At 37.8% G+C, this 13832-nt stretch overlaps 1 protein-coding gene across 6 annotated transcripts in view; it reads right to left on the bottom strand.

The window, feature by feature from the left end:
- The window catches only part of CDKAL1 (CDK5 regulatory subunit associated protein 1 like 1), a 704834-nt gene that overhangs the window by 652123 nt on the left and 38879 nt on the right, over positions 1–13832 (bottom strand). The window lies entirely within an intron of this gene.

Genomic DNA, 13832 nt, shown 5'->3' with positions numbered 1-13832 from the left:
TAATTTCAAGTAGGAACGTTATACACGGGTGATTCAGGACAGGGAAGATTAGAGTAATTGCCTGAGAAATATGGAGTCAAAGACTTACAAGTTATGGTCCAGGGAGGACAAGTATACATATTTATTCTTTTTATTAAAACTACACCTAAGAATAAAACCTGTTCCCTCTCTGCCCCTTTAACATCCATCTCACCATCTCCCACGGTCTCAATTCTCATCACTGGCCTGTCCTCCACTCATCTCGGAGTCAGTCTGTAGACCCTGCTTACACCACGACACTAACAAAGTTAACAAAAAGAAAGACTATGAATGCTCAATCAAAACAGCAATGTTTTTATTAAAGAGACCAGCAGCTGTGTGAGCAGGGACTTGTAAATGCGTCTGTTCTACAGGATTTTATGTTTAATTCAATTTGTTCAAATGAGCGCAGCAAGGCCCTATAACTATGGGCCAGACAAGGAAATCGTTTTGCTCAACAGAATCCTACGCTGAAATGGTGATCGCTAGAAAAGAATTGTACCTATTCATTCATTCATTCACTCACTCATTCACTTGCTCACTCATTCACTCACTCATTCACTCACTCACTCATTCACTCACTCACTCATTCATTCACTCACTCATTCACTCATTCATTCATTCACTCACTCGCTCACTCACTGTCACTCACTCATTCACTCATTCTCACTCACTCATTCATTCATTCATTCATGCCACAAGCACTTAATGAGCGCCTACTCCATCCCAGCCATGTGCACCGTGCTGAGAACACAGAGTTGAAGCCCAGCCTGGTCGAGGTGGCAGACATCTCAACAGATGGCTGTCACACACTGGCAGGTTCAAGAATACACACGGGCCTGGGGTGGTACTGTGAAAGCAGAAGAGAGCAAGATTTCCTCTGCCAGCCAAAGCTTTCCTGGAGTGAGGAGGCAGAAAGGGAGAATGAAAAGTATCTCCCACCTATCCTCCACTCAATACAGAAGGTAGCTTCAGCTGTATCCATACTGCTTTATTTCTGAATCTGGGTAGGGAGTGTAGAGCTGTTCCTTATCATATTCTCTTAATCCCTTTCTCTATCAAATAATTCATACTAAAACACTTGAATGCAGTCCATCACACAGTGTCTACAGCCTCTGAGAACCTTCCGCACCACCAGCTACTTCTCCCACAACAGATAGCTCAGAACTGCCACACGTTAGCTCGTCAGAAGTGAAGATAAATGGGAAGAGATGGGCTTAGGAGTTCTGTTGTGATGGCTAAGGATGAGGCCTGGGCAGGCACAAGGGGATGGGCCCAAGGTACCAAACCATACTGTGAAATAAAAAGAGATACAAAATGATTAGGGAGAACATATTCCAACTTCATTGTTAACACACACAGGAAAAAAAATTAGAATACGGCTCTGCCACAGAAAAATACAATTTATCACCAATAACTAACTGCATGCATTCTGATCACTATTCTCTCAACAAACACTTACTGAACATGTGCTCCATGCCACATACAGACAGGGACCAGAAAATGCCTGCGTCCGAACTTCCAACAGCCAAAGGGGAGAAGTAAGTCAGATGAGCCCACTCCTCTCTGCAGAACTGAGAGGCTCTTCAAGGACCAAGCAGGTGCACAGCAGGGAGCACAGCAGAGAGCACAGGGAAACAGCAAGCACCAAGCCTTGCAAAGTGTACCTACCATCTTCGCATGCCAACAATCCATGGAAAGTTTGCAACATGCACACGGTGCAAGAAAATGTATTCTGGGAAATTTTTTAATTATTAAAAACTAATTTTATTATACTCCATAATACTTGATCTTAAAGAGGATGAAACTTTCAGGAATTATGATCAATTGCTCTCCTATAAAAAAACAAGTTCAGTCTGACACTTGAACAGTGCAGAGACTGAGGGCACAGATCCCCCCTTAAGGGGGATCACCTCTGCACAGTTGAAAATCCACATCTAACTTTTGACTTCTCAAAAGCGTAACTACTAACAGCCTACTTCAGGAGCCTCACCAATAACACACAGTTAATTAACACATATTTGCTGATATACTGTATTCTTACTGTAAAGTAAGCTAGAATAAAGAAAGGATTATTAAGAAAATCATAAGAGAAAATACACTTACTGTGCTGTACTATATGTATCAGAAAACATCTGAGTAGGGGCACCTGGGTGTCTCAGTTGGTTAAGCGTCTGACTTAGGCTCAGGTCATGATCTCCCAGTTTGTGGGTTCGAGCCCCACGTCAGGCTCTGTGCTGACAGCTCAGAGCCTGAAGCCTGCCCCAGATTCTGTGTCTCCCTCTCTCTCTGCCCCTCCCCCACTCATTTTCTCTTTCTCTCTCCCTCCTTCCTTCTCTCTCTCTCAAAATGAATAAGACAGTAAAAAAAAATTTTTAAAAGAAAAGAAAGAAAGACATTGGGAGAACCAGAGGCACCTGGGTGGCTCAGTTGGTCAAGCGTCCAACTTCCACTCAGGTCATGATCTCATGGTTCGTGAGTTCGAGCCCCACATTGGGCTCTGTGCTGACAGCTCAGAGCCCGGAGCCTGCTTCAGATTCTGTCTCCCCCTCTCTCTCTGCCCATCCCCCACTCATGCTCTGTCTCTCTCAAAAATAAACAAACATAAACAAAAACAAAAATCTGGGTATATGTGGACCTGCCCAGTTCAAATCCGCGATGTTCAAAGACTGACTGCAAGCCCATCATTTCACTAGCATCTCCTAATAGGAAAAAAAAAAAATTCTGGAACTCATTTAAAGTTCAAGGTGCCACTACTGTGCCAAAATAACACTGCCATAAGCCAAAATGACTGATGGGAATGTGTTAAGGCCTTCAAGCAAAGGTGGACGTCTCATGATGGAAGTAATTGTGTAATATGTTCATATGTACCACACAGCTCAGTTACTTATTATTCTTTCACTAATGCTAAATGACCACTCTTCAGGTCAATTTTTTGAGATCTCTATTTTCCACCTTAAAAAAAACTGTTTAATATAAAATATATTTTAATATAAAACAAATTATATACACACACAAACATATGTGTATATATAGCTAAGTGATTTTAAGGTACTTTTGAAATTAACTTATTTTAATTGATTTTCTTCTCCTTTCTGCAATCCTGCTATAATCAAATATGCTATACGAACAACAGTGCTGCTTACACACTTCTTGCACTTGAGAGTTGAAAGGTAAGGGACAAGACAGATTTGTGATGTTTTGATAGAGTGCGTTGCCATGGAAATGACTGGCTTGTTCCTTATGAAGCACCGTGACCTCATTGCAAATGAAAAAGGAAAAGGATGACTTCTGAGGATTCAACTGAGAAAAAAATTAATAGCTAGAAAAAAGAATTCAAAAACTAAGAGACAATCTGGAAAATACTGCAATGTCAAGTGCTATACTGATATATTTTCAAATAACTTCTAAAGGCTCGACCTCCAAACCAGGAACCCTATAATCAAAAAAAAAAGGGGGGGGGGTATAATATTAATGTGAAGATAAACCATTGGACCTGTGGTTTCTAAATAAATATATGAAAGTGTCAATCCTGATAGACTATGAGCAAAATCCTATGACTTTCTGAGGTTACACTGTAAAATTAAATCTACATCAGACTTTTTCCTTCCTAAAAGCAGCCTGCTTTCCTCTCAATCTCTCTCGCTCTCTTTTTTTTTTTTTTTTTTTCTGGTGCCCCTGTTTATACAGCTTATCCCTTATCACACTGACAAGACTGGGAACCACAGCAGATGGTCCCCCCAGACATAATTCTAACAGGTTTTTTGTGCAAACAAAAGATAAAGAAGGCTACAGCAATGATTTACTGATATCTAAAGTTGAAAACTGACAAAACATAAACTGCTTTTTTCTTACTGTTTGAACTGTTTATCCTTTAAACTACCAAGACAGATGTGGCTAAAATTAAATATGATTTCAAAACTATAAAATCAAATAGCCAGTTTTAACAGCCATTAAGTTTTGTCTTTGAGTTACCAAAATGTCCTAACTCACATGGTTTTTAAACACTGCCCACCATTCCCTTTGTACCAGCAAAAGGAGGAAATATTTGTAAATTTCTGTCTTTATAAATCCTACTTAGTTGCTACGTTGTGAAATAAACTGCTCATCTGGATTTTTCTTAAGCAAGGAAAATGCATTTGAATTAAAAACTCTAAAATATTTTCCCCAAGAAAAACGAACTAAAGACTGGATTAACTGACCCAAATCCAGAACCTCAGTTGTAGGGCTAAGAAGTATTCCATTTTAAAAATCTTCCATCAATTGAATACAACGCAAAACCAAATGGAAAATGTCCCCCAAATTACTCATCCTTCAAGATTAAAGAATGTTTACACACCATAAAACAGAAGCTCCCTCGCGACAACCTAATTGCAAAGAGCACTGTTTTTATGGTATACCTGAAGATCCAGCAAGAGCCCCAAACGATAATATATAATGAAACTGACAAGCATCTGAAATAAACTACCCAGACATCAAGCAAAAATATACCAGACAGACCCACAGGGCTCTTTTAATGTAGGTCATGATTGTCAGACCATAGCGAAAACATGGTGACCCTTGATAAAAATTAACCTTGATTATATGTAATCATGCACATATTTTGCTCTCAGTAACCAGCCCTCTGAACTAAGTCCATAAAGCTACAAGAAGCGGAGCTTCACAGTCTGCTGTGCACTACTTTTCACCAAAGAAAATGTCTGCCTCGTCATATTTCTATCAGTGGAGGTACAGGCATTGCTTCTGGCGAAACAGCCCAACACCTCTGAGGACTCCATAGCAACTCTCCCTTCCCAAGAGGTCTTACTACTTCAGCAAAATGCACGTATTTTACAGTGTGTTTGTACAGATGTACAGACGTCTCCATAAAAACCTACATGTGTACACATTCCAGCTAAACTCCTTGATCTTTCTAGAGGTGCAATATGGCTGGGTTTTGCGGAAGAATTATAAAAGTAAGCAAATTAAAATCAGATCACAAATAAAAGATTCAATCCTGCAATCTCTTATATATTCTCTTGTTGTAGAAACCACTCACAAAGTCTCTGACTGGGGGTGGGGAGGTGGTGTTAAAATGCTGATTTTCTAATTAATCCACGCTCACATAAGCTTCTATGAAATCTTCCATGAGGACAGAAAGTCCCCATACAGAACAAAAATGTGTATGTTCATATGACACAGACAATTTATCCACGGCCAGTTAATACAGGTGGTGATAACATAGCACTAATCAAGCCTGCATTGTCAATTTTAAAGCATGAGCCAGCGAGTTATGCTGCCTTCCACAGCCACAAAGCAGATGTTTAATTTTGCCAGCCGGTCATCACACACGAGAACTGAAAACGGGACCAAGTGAGAGACTACGCTCAAATCAGTGTAAATCCATTACTCCTGGCAGAGCAGTGGGTCAAAAAGTTCACCTCCGTAGGGCACACATCATTCAGTGGAAACAATGGGTGTTCTCTGCACAACGTTTCCAAATCCGATCTCAATCCACCGTACCAGGGGTAAAGCACCGATTTTTCTGTTAGGGACGGCCAAGATTCAAGAAACTGTAAACATATTAAACATAGTCTTACAGCTGTTATCTGATGGTCTATATGCTACACCAAATGCTCTATTTTCGGACAGAAAATAAATTCTATCCTAGAAGGAATCTAATTTTGATTTTCTACAGCAGAAGTATGGCACTGAAGATAACTCTAAGACAAACTGAAAAGCGTCATGCTGATGATATAATTTAAGTGCAGCGTATTTTCTTTAAACACGTATTAGGTTCACTTTCATCTGCCATCTTTTTGGAGAATGGAAAACTCCCCAGTTGAAATATGCTCACTAATAGGTAGATCTTTCTTTGGAATTAAACTGTAAAAAGTGTTATGAAAACCAGCCTGCTATATACATGGCGACGACCGCATGGCATTCTCATTATGGTCGCCATACACACACTCCCGATACGTGAATAACCAACATTGACAGGCAAAGGAAAATAGGAACAGCGCTGAAATCCACAATGGAAATCTGCAGTCTGAAAAAGTAGATCTAACATGTTTTAAGAGGCAAACAGGAAATGTGTAACAATGAGTGTTGTGCCACGTGGTCCTTAAAATCCTGAACTTACTAAATGTCATCATATTAGTAGGAGACTCTGGCTAAAAGCTAATTTAATACTTAAATGTTAATATAATTTCCCCATTACTACATCTGCCATGAATGTTTTTTCCACCAATAAGAGCAAGTTAGAAAATGGTACGTAAGGAAAGAAAAATCCTCCAGCAGTACCCTTGTTACAGAGATAGCCACAGATGCACACTGTTGCCAGGCCTAGCTTATTAAAAATTAGTACTACACTTTCAAAAACTTGTGATTTCTTGAGCAGAGATAAAATAAGGAATTAGCTTAATAAAAATTATCTAAAAATAATATAACTGAAATTAGGCTACTGTCTTCCCAGGCATGAATATATAAAAAGAGTGCCATTTTATTTAAAACATGCACAGACTAAATCCTAAAATAATTAATTTCTTTAGCCACCCCAAGACGAAGGAGTCACGAAAATAGCACCGGGTAAATCTTGTTACAAATACTGCAATGTGGACCCATACATATGATAAATAAAGTATAAGAAAGCACTCAGCATTTCTGTGTAAACTGCTTCTGAAGGATTATTATGGAATGCACACACTGGCTGAACTTAAAGTGTTCGGGTTTTGAACATTAATTTACTTTGACTATGTGCATGTCAGAATGAAAGATTGCTGTCTGGATGCGGACGTGCCGTATTAATATTGAACGCGGGCCTTCACTCCAGGTCAGCAGTCACTCCAACTCTACTTCAGCAAGTGGTCAAAGTAATGAACTCATTAAAATGTATGTGTTACAAGGTTATCTCCCCAAAACAGCTCTCAAATAGAGGGAGCCTTGAAACTTAAGCATTAGATATGCCAGAACCAACCTCTAATTGTCGCCAAGTCTGGAGAAAATTGAACTTACTCTTGCTACCTAATAACCAATAAATTTACTTGCTTTCATCAGTATCTTGGGAGAAGTCAGAGTTTTAAATTATACACTGCTAACCTGGCTGCCTCCAACAGAGTTGAATGCTCTTGAACCAACCTACACACACTGGAGGATCGTTTTAAGCCCTGAAGCCCAAGACGGACTTGTCTTCATTTTGGATGCCTCGCCGTATTTCTCAATGAAGTAAAATGTTACTCCTTCCATTTTTATTAACTCCATTCAAATTATTTTCCACTTTGGTGAGACAATAAATTTCAATTCTCTAGACTAAAGGCTGACATACCAAACAGGTTTTTGCCCCAGATTAAAAAAAAAAAAAATTATATCTGACCTTCAACATATACAACAGCATGAGTAACTAACCCCCCCACCACCCCCCACCACCAAAAGCTCAAATACTTTTTAATTGTTTTTCAGCATCAGGGATAAATCTTCTGTGTTTGTACCTGGTACAGTGTAGTGGGATCGTTCTCCAGCTCAGACCTTCATTTCTCTCCCTCCCAAGTCACCCAATTATTTCCACTAGCAGATAATTCTTCATTTTAATAACATTTTTAACGTACATAAGCTATGCTTTGTGCAAGTGTGTTTTTCCTCCCAAAAACGCTGATTCACTTTGTACATAAAAGCAGACGGGGCCCCCAAATTTGTAATTAATCATTTCACATTGCTTCATTTCCTCATTATCCACCCAATTACCAGATAAGGGCAGAACAGGGAGAAGGCCAGGTCAACAAAGACAGGCGAAGTAGGAGTATTTTCACGGGTAGGAGACCATATCTGTCTTTTTCACTGCTGAATACACAGCACCACAGGCACCTGGTGAAGATCTACTGAAAAAATGAATCTATGAAGAACAGCAAAGACTAGAGTTGAGCTCGCTCACTTTATAAAACAGAAGTAAACTGAGGCTCAGAAATATTACATGGCTTGGCTAAGATCACTAGGCAAGATGGTCAACCTCCCAGTGGCTAACTCAACAGCACTCTAACATCAACTTCTTTCTTATTCATTCTCCCACCTATAGTACTTATTCTTTGAGATCAACACAACCCACTTTCTAGAGATTTACGAAGGTTCCCCCTTATGGAAATAGAGACGGGACGCAATCCCTTCCCAATCAGGGGGCTAATTTTGTAAAATTCCCATAGCAGAAGAATCTATTTGGAGGGAATTTTAAGATCTCAGGGAAGGACAGAATAGGGAGACCAAAAGGAGAAAAAGAATCCATGGAAGCCCCAATCAAAAAAGTCTTTAATTTACTGCAGTAAAGATATCACACCAAAAGAAAGGACCGTTAAGTGACATTTTACTCTCAGTTCATAATGAATACTGCATTTTTAAGGCTGCTAACCATCCTCTGCTTTTGAGAGAATTCAGGATCTCCCTGAATTCAGAGAATTCAGGATCTTCTACAGTTTCATTCAAATGTGAGAAAATTTTCTTTTGACTTGTAACAGATAAAATACATTCTAAGATGCTTTCATTGTATCTATAGTCCAACCGATTCTGTTCTTACTGGAATAGATTTCTATGTTTCTGGGGCCCCACAAAGTCCCAGTAACACTCCAACACAGATCTCAACTTCCTCCTGGCTCTCAGACACAAGATGGCAAATACCAGGGCCCAGAAATGTCTTCCCTGCTGAAAGGTGAAAACCTCTACCATAGGACCTATCAGCCATTTTTCTTCCTTTTGAATTCCCAACCCTCAACTTCCTCTTTTCTAAATCATCTCAAAAGGGGGTGATTTAAATATACCTAAGGGAAAAAAATCTAATGGCCCTGAAAGATTAAATAAACATCCACTTAATGCAATCTACTGGAACTTCACACAAAGGGAAATTGTAATGGGAGTGGAGGAAGAACCTTCAAATTTGGTAGCTAGTTTCATATTCAGATAAAGAATTTCTCCATCCTCTATAATACCTTAGGTTTAAAACAGCATAGCACCAGAATTAAGCATTCGAGTGGCTGGCAGTCAATGCTAATTAGTATGACATGCTGAGACTTATCAGATGGCCCATGACCTATACCCACAATGAAATCTAACTCCAAATGTTCTTGACCAAAGTGAAAAAGCATTTCTTTGGCAGGTGGCGGAAGGAATGATGAGTCAGGAAGAAATACTCAACACTGGCCAGATGCCTTAAGGTATCACCAGTAAGAACAGGAAAATGAAAAGAACCAATTGAAGAAACTAACAAAGAACAATGTGCCCATTTTATTTAGGCACTTTAAGCAAGAAATGTATACTTACAGTCCCCATGAATCACAACATTTGTAAAGCACAAATAAGGCCGTTAACTGCAGTCAGGCTCATTAAAAAGTCCCCAAAACTTACAAAAGAACTACTTGAACTAGAAAAATGCGACATTTAATTCTTTCAGGTGGTAAGAAATGATCAGTGATTTACACCTAATAGTAAAAAGAAGGGCAACACAAATGAGAAACCACTCTGTACATAATCATTCAGTACATTTTACTTGTTTCTCATGAATGAGGCAAATATAGATATGAATTCATTCAGCAAACATGGAGTGCTTATTATAGGCCAAATACGATAGTAGGTCATATGAATAGAAAAGTTGTACTCAAGTCCAGTCTAATAGGACAGAGTGAGAGAGAGTTGTGACCAAGTAATTCCAACAGAATCTAGTAAGTGCTCTAAGCAGAGATAAAGACCATCTCGGTCATAAGACTGTGTTAAGGAAGAGCTCGACTAGGAGAGGGGAGGGGATGGAGGGGCAGAGTTAGAGTGTTCAAAAAAGATTCACGGGGCGCCTGGGTGGCTCCGTCAGTTAAGCGTCCGACTTCAGCCCAGGTCACCACGATCTCATGGTTTGTGAGTTCGAGCCCCGCATCGGGCTCTGTGCTGACAGCTCAGAGCCTGGCACTTGCTTCGGATTCTGTGTCCCCCTCTCTCTCTGCTCCTCCCCCACTCACACTTTGTCTCTCTCTCTCTCTCAAAAATAAATGAACATTAAAAAAAAATTTTTTCAAGATTCACACCTGACATTTCTTAACATAATACTTTACCAATTCCAATGTATGTGAAAAAACACGACCCATCCCTCATACTTCTGGAAACAGTCAAAATGTCAAAATGAGAAGTAAAAAAATAAAATAAAAAATAAATGCACTGAAAAAAAAAAGGTAAGTAAGTTCCCTAATAATGTCACCTTTGAAGCAAGACTTCAAATCTTCCAACTGCTAATCCCTTTTCCTTCTATGAAATCACTCCACTCTGTCTTGCTGGTTCCCCGAAGAAGCCAACTATCATATGTTACCTCAATATCCTATTTTGCCTCATTTCCTAATTAACACTTTAGCATCAGAAAGGTGTACAAGAGAGACACACAAAACCAAGTGGGTTAAAATGAATTAAGCGCATATTTAAACTGAAGTTCCAGTTTGTTTCAGAGATCCAAATTTAAAACATTTCTATATAAAAATGAATGTTCTTTAATACTTAATAATACCAATCCTTATCAACCATTTATTAATTTTCTCAACAGCCCCTGAACCCATTTTACAGATTAGGAATCACAGGCTCAGAGAGGTTTGAGAACTAGGTATTCAGTTATGCCACGCATGCTAATTTAAAAATTACCCCAGGTTTTTCAGACATTTGAATTGATCAGTGTTTTTCAGATCAAAGTGAGACCCAAAAATAGTGAGACCCAATTTCAAGGCAAAGATAAAGGACCATTACACTTGCAGATCAAGGGCTAAATACAAGTAAAAAAAAACCCCTCTTAGGATAAGTACTTTCTCTAGAAAGGATAAAAATAATTTATCAAGAGTTTCTGGGAAAAAGGATAATAAATAAATTAATTAAATTTAAGTCATAAATATTTTTATTTTCCTTTTTTGAAATTTTTCTTTTAAGAAATTTTTTGAAAGTATTTTAATTCTCCCATATGTTTTAGGTCTTGATCATCCTTACCCCTTTTTCTACCACAAGGTCTTGAAATTCTCAACCACATAATAGTAGTTTCCTACCACGGGGATTTTTAGACACATAACCCTTGAAGTGTACAGAACAGAACAGAAAAGAAGCTGTAATAAAATGGTTTACTTCTTTAAAAGTGCTTATGACATCTATTTCTCTTGTAATATTTTCTCATTGACATTTTTTTTTATTTTGTTTTAAATCAAATACTAATAAGGCCTTGCTTAATAATACCAACGACCTAACTCTCCTAATTAAAAGCTGGAAGTATTTGGAGTACTTACTACTCTCAGTGAATATTCAGATGTGACAGTCTTTTTAAAATTATGTCTATTTTATAATTTCCTCCCTTACTAAGGCATGCTTCAAGAAAATTACTCGGAGATGCATTTCCTTGTTCTTTTCCAGTCCTTGACACAGACTGGTGAGGGGTACCATGGACTAACAAGCATATTCAACCAACACAGATTACTGAAATTAAAAAGCTGGAACATATTAACATATCTAGGCCACACAGAAGTGTCATGAGGTAAGATCATCAGCATAAATTAGCACATTATTATAAGGCATCTACAGGAACCAGATAAACTGTGCAGGATACATCTTTTTTCATAACAAATATATAATGCTATTTGATTTGATTTATTTTAATCACAACTATTATTTGCAGGAAAAGTACTGGTTGTAAAACATCACATTTTACTATGTCAGCTTCCCTGAGAAGCAAATCTGAAATTATGGTGAGAGCCTGGGTGCGGTGGGGTCGGGGAAGGGGGCAGGGTGGAGAAGGGGAATTCTGTGTAAACCATTTGGGGGACACTTAGCTGTCTTTCTCCATTTTGCTTTTTTGCAGAAATAGAGGGTTTATTTGTTGTTGTTGTTGTTCACAAATTGTTTTATTTGAGGGTTTTTTTTAGAAGTCATTCTGAGTACATTTTTCTAACTTCCTTATAAAAATCTGAAAACACAAAGTCATTTTCAAAAATAAACCTTTGTCATTTACCAAATCCACAGAATTTTACATCTACACACACACACACACACACACACACAGACGCAGACAAGGGGAAAGAGTAGATCAGTTTCTCGCTATTTTAAATAATGAAAACACGGTGTTCTAATCTCTACAATAATAGTATCCTAAGAGTATGGGGTCTGAAGTATTAAAGTGTCATAGTACATTCATTCTATTTTTCATACTATTCATAGTTCACACAACAGTTGTCAAATACTGGAAGAAAATATCTAAATAATAGTCTTTAGCTACTGGAACAGTTGTTGAATAATCAAATCCTCCTTTAATTATGCATTTTTAAACAAATCAGACAAATCACATATGTATCATATTACTAACATCAACAAAGGCAGCAACAAGAGTGAACATTTAAATACAAGCACATACACTCTCATGAACATAAAACAAACTTCTGCCATGTGTGTCCTCACTTCCCCTAAACGACACACATTGAGTAACTGAAACAGTCACATCAGAGTTATAAGATTTTTTTTAATGGAAAAAGAGGCAAACTCTATATTTCTAAGGCTTGTACCTTAAAAAGTGGTATTTAAGGAAAATTAACAGAAATTGAAATGTACAAGCCATGTTAACTTGAAACATGTTCTAGTTTTAAATGAAGGAAACCATGGAAGCACACCCCCAATTGCCTTTGATTTAACCCTGCCCCCAAACAAGAGTCAAACCTTTTCTAATATTGGTAACAGAAGTGTGTTGTGCGTTTCCACTTCCAGTAAAAATTATTGACAAATTCTGTTTATGCTACAAACCAAGGACAGATAGCTCTGACTGGACATAAAAATAACCTCCTCGTATTCTCTTGCTCGGGTCATACACTGTGTTGGATGCATTATGCTCCATGAATGAACAATCAGGAGGTTTTCACCTAACTGCATGGGAAGTGTATGAACCACATCCTGCTGCATATAAATCCTCACTTCAAATCACATTCCTATTATCTAATTTTTGCATTTCTCACCTGAGAAGCTATTCACAGAACCTACTAGATTCCCCTTTCATCACATTACTGCCAGCAGGAAATTCAAGCAATGACAGATTTTGCTAAATTTTCAAAGGTACTTTTGATATAAAATAACATTCCAGAATGGATATAAACCTACGTGGTGTGACCTGAAAGCCACACAAATCATTTATTTATGGCTGTTATGTTTTAATCACTGGATTGTTTTTAGAGGCTTAAAAAAATTAATGGTTCCTGCTATACAAAAGCAACTGTGTTTTCCATGAAACATTAGCTGTCACATTAATACAAGGTTTTATTAATTATACTGGATTATACAGGAGTTTATATCTACAAACTGACTGCTAAATATCTGAATTTCCAAGCCATTTCAAAGTAAAAATGAAACCTGGTCCTAGTAAGCCTTGCGTGAATTAAAGATCCATTTACAAAACAGAAAATTAAATGTAAAAAATATAACCTGAATTTAATACATTTCCAGATAAAACATCCAACACATGTTCTCATCAAAAAGCAAATTAAAAATATTAAGACATAGGTAAACAGTGCCACCTTTTGGTATATCTAGGAATCGAGCTTCTAAATTGTACAAAAACATCTTTAATGCAACACAGATGAAAGAGTATAGCAAGGAATTCAAAGCCCATCAGTTTACAGTTTAATAACATTAAAGCCTAATAAATAAGCATACTATTTGTCTTTTAAATCATAAATATTTTCAAGAACTAAAACATTACCTCATGTTTACATGTTTTCATTTCAATTTCATGAGGTTTGTAGTACATCACTCCATTAAAAAGAAAACAAAAAAGAAAAAACAAAAAAGACCTGATGAGGCTCAGA

Source organism: Acinonyx jubatus, chromosome B2 (assembly GCF_027475565.1).
Source record: "Acinonyx jubatus isolate Ajub_Pintada_27869175 chromosome B2, VMU_Ajub_asm_v1.0, whole genome shotgun sequence".
Taxonomy (NCBI): domain Eukaryota; kingdom Metazoa; phylum Chordata; class Mammalia; order Carnivora; family Felidae; genus Acinonyx; species Acinonyx jubatus.
Note: the sequence above shows the minus strand (reverse complement) of the source record. Positions and strands in the feature narration are given on the sequence as shown.